This window comes from Centrocercus urophasianus, unplaced genomic scaffold (assembly GCF_019232065.1).
Source record: "Centrocercus urophasianus isolate 14NV4802_14NV808 unplaced genomic scaffold, USGS_Curo_1.0 seq_9, whole genome shotgun sequence".
NCBI lineage: Eukaryota > Metazoa > Chordata > Aves > Galliformes > Phasianidae > Centrocercus > Centrocercus urophasianus.
In genome coordinates, this window is record NW_024885532.1 from 38,178,238 (window position 1) to 38,187,584 (window position 9,347).

The window sequence follows — 9,347 nt, forward strand, 5'->3', positions numbered from 1 at the left end:
CTCCACAGGGTAAACCAACAGTTTGAATTCAGTTGGTTTTTTTTTTTCCAAAAAAGATAAAGCACTGGATATTTCAAATGATTTGGACTACAGGTACTCCAGACCTCATAATTTATTTAGGTATATTCTCTTTACACTTTGGTCTTGACTAATGCACATCCATGCAGTTGTCTTCAACCTGACAATAGCTGATGGTTCAAGTTAAGCAATCTTACACAATTTCTAGTATTTTGGTTTCTTCTACATGGTGATTTCTGTCCTAAGTGATAACTGAGTCCTATTCCACATGAACTCTTCTACAATAAAGCAGTTTCATTGGCTATAAGCTAACCTATTGACTCACTGCTTCATTTCTCTATTTCCAAATCTGCAGTCCCAATATCTGCATTTGAATGTTATTTTGAGCAAAAGCGAGACTGCAAACAGAACAGCCAATTGAAAATGCAGAGCCCAAACTGTGAAAAAACTCAAACTGCTTTAAAAACAAAACAAAACCACCTTTTGTTAGTGTTGCTTTATGACATTTTTAAAATTATCTTTGCTTTCAGAAAGTAGTATTTAAAAAAGACTAATTCAGTGCTACCAAAAATAAACAGATATTCAAAGTCTAAATTGTGTGATATCTTGTAGAGGGTTTTGTAATGCAATTGTACATTACATAGGTACACTGACAGAAAGAAGATTCTTCACAGAGATGTTTGATTCTTTGGGCAAGCATTGGAGCATGAATATAGCTGGAGAACACAACTGTATTCATTTTATCTAGTATACAGTCTTGTCCAGTATCTTCAAGGTATTTGTCTTTCTTATGGTTATTTTGAACTTTATTTTCTTTAGATATCAACTTCCTCCTTAGCAATGCTCTTCTCTGTTATGCCAGTACATTAGATCATTCCAGTAGCCTTTACATACATTACTCTGCCATCTTCAACCTTAAATAAGAGAATATTTGCATTAAATCCCCAACTCTGAGTTTGTCTGGACATTGTCTAGGAAATGTATAGTACCGTAAACTACAGTGCATACTATCAATGTTAATAGTGGAAAATGGGGGAAAAGTAGATCCTTCAATTATCAAGCACTGCTTTGCACTGAAACAGCAATGGAAATGTGAACAATATCTATAGAGAAATACAGAATAATGAATCCATCTAAAATCAAAATGTGTCTTGTGAGCAGAGATTTCTTCATGCAGAGAATTTGCTAGCCAAAGAAGGTACATGTGCAAGTATTAATTCAAGTGTATGTCATTAGTGAACATTTTCTGCAAAACTTGGTGCCATTAATTAATTGTAATTTAGATGGATGAGAAAGTGAATCTAGAATGCTCTTTCAATACTATATTTGAAGAAGAATCTTAAAAGTATGTATTATTTTGATGACAAATGACTTTTGAGTTTGTTTTTATTACTATATTCAATTAATTTCTTATAGAAAATATAGTCTGAAGCCTTATTACCAAAATATGAATATCTTTAAACCTTATTTGTCCAACTATTCCCATATCAAACCATATTCTTTTTAATTAGACATGCTGTATTTAGTCAGCTTTACTAAAAGTCACAGAAATATCACTATCCAAAGAATAAGAACATATACTGTGATTATATACTACAGTATATAAGGCTATTTCCAATAAGCAGTAATGAATTTACCCAGAATGAGTTCATTGTGAAGTGACAGATTTTTTTTAATAGCATGCCATGAGCACCAATCTATTGCATTCTCACTACCCAATTTTTAGAGGCTTTATACTGAAATGGATTTCCCAGTGAGATTCATATCTCTCTGAGAGCTACTCATACTGTTATTCACTGTAAATATCTCCAGCAGCCCTATTAACTTTAATGCATTAGCTCTTCTATTTATTGCAACTTAATGAATGCATAATAATTTTAGTTTAGGACACCATTCTCAGGATAGATTTTCCAAGATCCTGTAGCTCAGCAGATGCACTATCATAAATTTCCACAAAGCTACATGCTTTTTTATGACGATCATAAGACAAAATTATTAGAAAAACCTTTTTTATACTCTACTACATATTTGGCATTCAGAAAGGCCACAGGTTTAGTAAAAGCATCTTGTCTGTGTGGTATAATCAGCATATGTTCCACAAATAACCAGGATTTAGGAAGAAATGTGGTTATAAAACCAGACGTACAGCATTTTTTTGAGGTAGAGAAAGTAGACAAGAATTAAGGAGATATACCATCAAATACGAGAAAACTGCTTGTTTCTGACAATTGCAACAATTACTTTACATTGTATTCATAACAGTAGCTCTTTCCCTTCCCAGTTATTTGAAACAACACTGAATAGAAATGAACCATGTATTTGAGGGTTGAGGGCTTGTTGAGGTTTTACATGAACAAATGAAATTGTATTTGTGTGTCACCCACTTCACATCTATAAAGAGAAAGCCATAAAACAGAAATGAGCGAGTGCATTTCAGGGAAATTCAGATGTATAAAATATTTTCTGAATCTCTGCCACACTTAAGAATTAATGCTTGAAACCCTGGAGAACATTTTAAGTAGCTGTAATATGCACTCGGGTAATTCATGTAAATCCTACATATGAAGTTTTAGTATGACAAACAAATCTTGCTTTGATCTAATTTTAGACTATTTAAAAAAAGCTAAACCAGCTTTAAAAGCCGAATTATAAATCCTGCAGACATCAAAATAAGTTAAAAGAAACAAAGATACCCAAGAAAAGCCATCACTTCCAACTGTGAAATTTATGTGAGTAATAGATAACCGTTGTATTTCTGTTTGAACAAGCTGTGCTATGTACAATTATAAATTTATGAAAAAACATTAGTCCTATGGATTTGGAAAGGTTTTTGAAGTTGTTTACTGATCCTATGAAGTAGTTGGATAGCCTTACAAACCAGGAAGAAAAACGCAATGCTTTCATGAACAAAGTTGAATTTTGTCAGTAGTTCTTAGTGAATAATAGTCTTAGTAAATGGTTTTTATGTCAGCTCATGTGTTCTACATTGTTGTTTTGTTTCTCAGTTCGCTCCCACATCCCACGTGGGGGTTGTAAAGATTTGAGTGAAGGACTGTGTGGTGCTTTGTTACCTGTTGAACTAAAGCATAACACCATGAACTAGCAGTTTAACATTTTCAGAAATCACAGGGAGAAACACAAGAACATATCACACCTTCTACTTCTTAAGAGAAATCAGAATTCCTTTGGAAATCTGTGCACTCAGTTCTGGGTACAAGTTCACTGTACAGCGGTGCTCAGGTCAGTCATTTTAAGTCCTCTTTGATTTGTATTTTACACTGAACACAGCCTGTTAGCAGCTGAAAATTCTTGTATGTGAATCAAGTAATTAAGACATACATCTTCCATGTTACATTTTGTAGTTCTGCCAGGGTAGTTAGCTTTGCACTGCATGTCATTGATTTATCTTTCTACAGCATGCATGGATGTCAATGACATCATCATAGGTTTTCTAAACCAGGGCTGAGATAGCACAGAATTGTGCTTTTTTTTTTTTTTTGCTTTTTTTTTTTTAAAGTAACATTTTTGAAAACAAACAGTATTTTTCAAACAGATATTAAAATACTTTGTAATAAAGGTAAGCATTTTATAACTTGCTGTTGAAGGTTTATGCCTTGGTTTAACGTATTTAGCTTTCTCTGTTTACGTATGCACTCACTGTATACATGCAAGAATATATTGCAAAGAAGAAAAATATACCTCAGCAATTACACTATCTAATCAACCTCTATCTGGTGACTAAAGAAACATAATAGAAACATTTAATTCCTTTGTTTTTTTTTTTAAAAAAAAACAAAACAACTTAATTCCATTGAAAATACAGTGGAATAATTTTTCAATTCAGTTCGCTATGTTTTATGCATTAGTTATAAGCAATAAATCATGCTTCATGTTTACAACTTAAAAATAATATTCTGGATGAACTAGCAACCTAAAGATTTATTGGTTATGAATCTTTTCTTTGCAAAAAAGTTTTTTCTTTAAATAAATTGCAATCTTTCTTTTCAACAAGAACTTCTAGAATTGCAGACATTCTAGCCAAATTAATGCTCTTCTTTATTATACATGCATTGTGCAGGCATTTTGTTCTGCATAGTAATACTTTGTAACAGCTTAAGTAATAGCTACATTCAAGTTAAATCATCAGTGTTGAATTCGTATGTCCTCATTAAGTTAAATAGTACATTCCAGATTTAGAATCAACTCTGTTCTCCTGTTTATAGTGCTAGTGTGTAGGTTGATAGGTAACTTTGGTAAGTCAAAGACATACTCTAGGATCTAGATCTAGGAAGGTTACTAAAACCATTTGAGTGGAGTCACTGATGGGTCTATTGGAAAGAACATGAAAACACCAGTGTTTGTGAATGAACTTAAGACCCCAAGATAAGTACATTTCCTGAGAAAGTATCTATTATTGCATTAAAAAAAAAAAAAAAAAAAAAATTAAAAAAAAGCAAACAAACAAAAAAACCCACCTCAATTTCTTTAATGACACTTCTGACTGCTGTCCTGCTTAATGGTAACCCAACAAACCACACACAACTACTGCCTTTCAGGGAAGCTATTTTGCTGGAAGAGGAAAAATAACTCAGGCAGAAGTAAAGAAGCAAGCAAAGAACAAAGTGCTTACCATCAAATGCTGTGCTGGGGTACAAAGTAGCCTGACACGAGCCTAAGTAATGATATAATACAGCCCTCCAGCATGCAGGTGCATCTATTCTATCATCTAGAGGACATGCGAATCACTAACAAATGCAAAGAAGGAGCTGATGTTAGAAGATAAGTAACTTGCACCTGCAATCTAGAAGGCAAATCAAGGCCTTAGAATGGTAGGCAAAATATATTGTTATAAAATCAGTTTGGCTTTAGAAATTAGGAAACTGATGCATATAACACAATAGTTTAGTCTGTATCTTTTGATATTTTACCAATATTTTGTTAGATGTTTAGTTATTTTATCAAAAGAAAAGAAAAGGAGAGTCCCCATGCAAAGGTTTATAAACAATCTGAAATATTTATAATGTAAAGATGTCAGGACAGTTTTACTGTTAAGAGACTGAGCATTTGGCTTCTTTTCCTTTAGATTTGCATTTCGGTTTTGAAATTGTTTGAACTAATTACAGCAAACTAAATGCTGATATTGCTTCATGTTTTCATCCTTTCCCTGACGATTAATTATTTTGCAGCCACTTTAGACAATATATTTGCTTTTGTTTGTATGAAAGTGTGTTTACAAATAAAGAGGAATCAGGGACTGACACTATGAAATTGCTTTCATTTTCCTCCTACCACTAAATAAGCTCTCCTCTGAATGTCAAATTAAAAGTAACTCGATTTCAAGCAAGATAGTTTCATGATTTAAAGATAATTTAATGTGAAGAAAGGCTGAAGAATTTGTCTTATATCTAAAAGCAGTAACTGGAAAAAATCACAGTGCAGATTTTATTATTTATTTATTTATTTATTTTCTGAACATCTACTGGCTGCAAATTCCAGCAGTTGTCTCGGGGCAGTTGTCACAACTTTGGTAAAGCTTTCCAAGTGTCTGTGTTTTGTGATTTGGAATGTAAGTAAATACATATATGTATATATGTAATATATATAATGAAGTGAGTTTGATAATGAGTTTGATCAATTAAGATTATTCATACTACTTAAGTTTCAATGCTGTGGACACAGAAGTTTTAATTTCACATCCAACTTTATTTTGAGCAACCCGACTCTCACCAAGCCTTGTTGGTGGAAGAGATAGCTCTAAATAATTTTGCCTTTGGCCAATGAACGTTTGCTGCCATTTGTCAACCAGTCTTGAACTGACCTCTGATAAAATTTTATTTAACATTTTAGACATAGGTTTTTAGTACTCCTCTGGAGTAAGCCCTAGAGAGTATTAAGTCTCAATTTTTTTTTTTTTTTTTCCTATACCTGAGAAGATTATGTTAGATATTACAGAAAAGCCATAGTGACCTTATCCTCCAGTCTTTTCAGGTGTTAGATTTATGTGCTCACAAGTTTTAAGTTTATTCATGTAAAAAAGATATTTAGCTTTGTACAATAAAGAAAATAATGTATCCCTTTTTAGCAAAAGATAGGCACCTGAACAAATTACAATATTTATATATACATATAAATAATTCTTTATAATATACATATATAATTATATATAATAGTTACATTTTTCTCTCTGAGAATTTTGGGGCATAAGGCACAGATTCCCTTGGAATTTCAGTACTCTGTTCTGTTGCAGGTGGCTTTTCTTTCAAATCAAGTTTCACACATCCCTACCCTGCAATCAATTTTGTTTTTCAAGTGGCTCTTGTGATACAAAGAACCTCTCTATAGCAAGCCAAATACTTTTGTTCACTTTCTTTGCTAATTTATTACCATATCAGTAAATACTGGTGACATTTCAGACATTTTTTCCCACTCAGAAAGCTTTCTCTTGGTGCACAATGCTACAAATACTGAAAAATGATGAAAAAAAATGTAGGATTTATTTTAGTAATCCTAAAAACAGCCAATTTATTATATCTAATATACAGAAAGTTACTCTTTCTGCATTAATATACAACGTAGAGCAAACAAGAAGATAGAAACTATCATAACACTCTGTCCAATGACATTTTAACAAGCATAGGCACTCAGCATTCTAAACTATGGCAGAAGAATATTGTTTGCTGGGCACATTTTTGTCATTGGCCTTTTGGAAAGGATGTCTTTTTTTCTCTTTCAGACTCTGCCTCTAACTTTGTGTGACCTTTGGCAAGTCCCATTACTTGGGTGTGCAGCATACATAAAAATGAGTAAACTGTTACTTTACTTGTTCTCTTGAGGTTTGTCAAGCTTAATTAGTGAATTTTATAAATCTTTTACAAATGTAAAATGTTATAAGGACAAAGTTTTATTGCCACATTTCCCTTGGGAAATGAGTTTCTTAGAGCTGTGGGAGATAATTAGTCACATTTTGCAGGCTGTACTGCAACTAAAACTGCCATTCAAGTAATCTCTTGTATTATATGAACAATAATTATCTTCAAAAATTTGTCAAGATCAGATGTGGGTTTTGGGTCATTTTTGGGTCTTTTCCTGTCCTTTCACAACTTGGAACTGGTTATGATTTGCTCCATTTCCTTTATTTTCTAATGGTGACAAATTTTCACCTTATTTCCAGATAACTGCTTATATCGAATGGATAGGAAATAAGTACTGCCTAAAAATTCTGCTTTATTTAGGAGTACATTTCCCAAATCCTTAAGCAATTGTAGTCCATATAAACTATAAACATTCTTTTAAAAATAATTGTAATTTAATTAAATAATTGGCTGTAGGTTTTCTTAGCTGATGTCATTAAGCCTACCATGAGCTCACAGCTGGCTATTTGAATATGTATTTTTCTTCGAATAGCCAATGTCAACATTGTTCTTTATTTTGAGAAAACATATCAGACATCAGCCTCATTTAGTGGAATTTCAGAGGCTGAACTCCCTGTGTGGCATCAATAAAGATATTGGCACACTTCTGAAAATGTATCTTATTGGCCACTTTTTTTTTTTTTTTTTAAAGTGGATGCATGAAGATTCACAAACAATTCTCATGTTTTTATTTTCCTGATTTCTCTATCTCTTTTATTAAATTTTGTGACCTTTACCTCTTAATGGATATCTAAATTGACTTACTGTTTCTTTTTTTTACAGACAAATCCATCTAGTTACAGAAAGCCATCAGCTTATAGACAAAATTAGATTCACTTTCTCTTCATTATTTTTCTTTCTCTTTTTTTTTTTTTTATTATTTTTCCCAAAATTTGATGTCATTTCACACAATCGCAGAATTGCCGGGGTTAGAAGGGACCTCTAGAGATCATCAAGTTCAACCCTCTGCTAAAGAAGGTTTCCTACAATAAGTTGCACAGGAAGGTTCCAGTTGGGTCTTGAATATCTCTGGAAGAGACTCCACAGTCTTTCTGGGCAGCCTGTTCCAGTACTCCATAACTCTGACAGCAAGCAAGTTCTCCTTCGTGTTTGTGTGGAACTTCCTGTGTATCAGTTTCTGCCTGTTGCCCCATGCTCTATAGCTGCAGATTCGCATTCTACTGTTTCTCTCTGAATCTCTGTCATTATAATCTATAGTCAGGGGAATTACAGTAATGGCTTACAAAAAAAAAAAAAAAACCTCCTATGAAATGAGTACTATGAGTACTATTTGTGTTAATGTTCCAGTCACGTGACTTCATCAAATTTCTGTTATGTCAACTAATTCATAACTGTGATCACAATCATAATGTAAGATGCTTCTGTTTACATTTCTTACATTAATAAACATTCATATATGATGTTCATTAATTTGATTTACTACTTTCTTCTTCTTCATTACGATGAATAATCCTCTCACTCTTTGTTCACAGCCCCTCTGCCAGGTGATTAAAAAGATAATAATTGTGCTGTGACCTAATTTAAAGTTTACAGTTAGCAAGTCTATATGAAAAGGTGGTCTGTACTTAATTCTTCTATTCTGAGGCACTTGTCACTCAGCAAGCTGATGGAATTTCATCCTATAGAATCCTTAGAGTTCGAAGGGACCTCTTAAGGCTATCTAGTCCAACTCTCCTGTAATGAATAGGGTCATCAACAGCTAGATCGGGTTGCCCAGGTCCTGATCCAGCCTCCCCTTGAAAGTCTCCAGGGAGGGGGCATCAACCACATCACTATGCAACCTGATTCAGTGCATCACCACCCTTACTGTAAAATATTTTTTCCTTACACCTAACATAAATCTACCCTCTTTGAGCTTAAAAAAAATTTGGACACTTCACGAATTTGTGTGTTAACCTTGCATAGAGGCCATGCTAATTTTCTCTGTATCATTCCAATTTTAGTGTATGCACTACACTAAACTAGTGTATGCAGAAGTCAGAACAATGGTATTGGAAGATTCTATTTTGAAATAATACCAACACAGATAGGCATAGGAAAACTTATATTAATGTCATCTATGCTTAGAGGATCCATTTCTAGCAGTATCAGTGTTGTTCTGTAAATGAGAAGCACAGAAGAGTAGCCTACTCGAAAGGTAACCTGTAATATACTTTCAGTAACAACCTGTATTTTGGTCTCCATATACGTGCTGTTTCTTACAAACTAGCCTATTGCTCATCAAAAATTTGGGCATCCTGCCTGGCTATGAGATACAGACAATACTTTGGGTTATACTACTTTGGGGAATTCTGTTGTGGACTTACAAAGAAGTATCATGATAAAATAAGCCCCAGTAGCAAGATGTTTCTCTCATTCTCTTTCAGTAGTCCAAATCATGCTGAAGAGGAACATCTT

General features: G+C 33.3%; 1 non-coding gene across 1 annotated transcript; it reads right to left on the reverse strand.

Moving 5' to 3' along the window:
• Window positions 1-8,810: 8,810 nt before the first annotated feature.
• On the reverse strand, window positions 8,811-8,918 carry LOC122171649. The gene has a single exon (XR_006172056.1). It is a non-coding gene; the product is annotated as a U6 spliceosomal RNA (small nuclear RNA).
• Window positions 8,919-9,347: the final 429 nt, after the last annotated feature.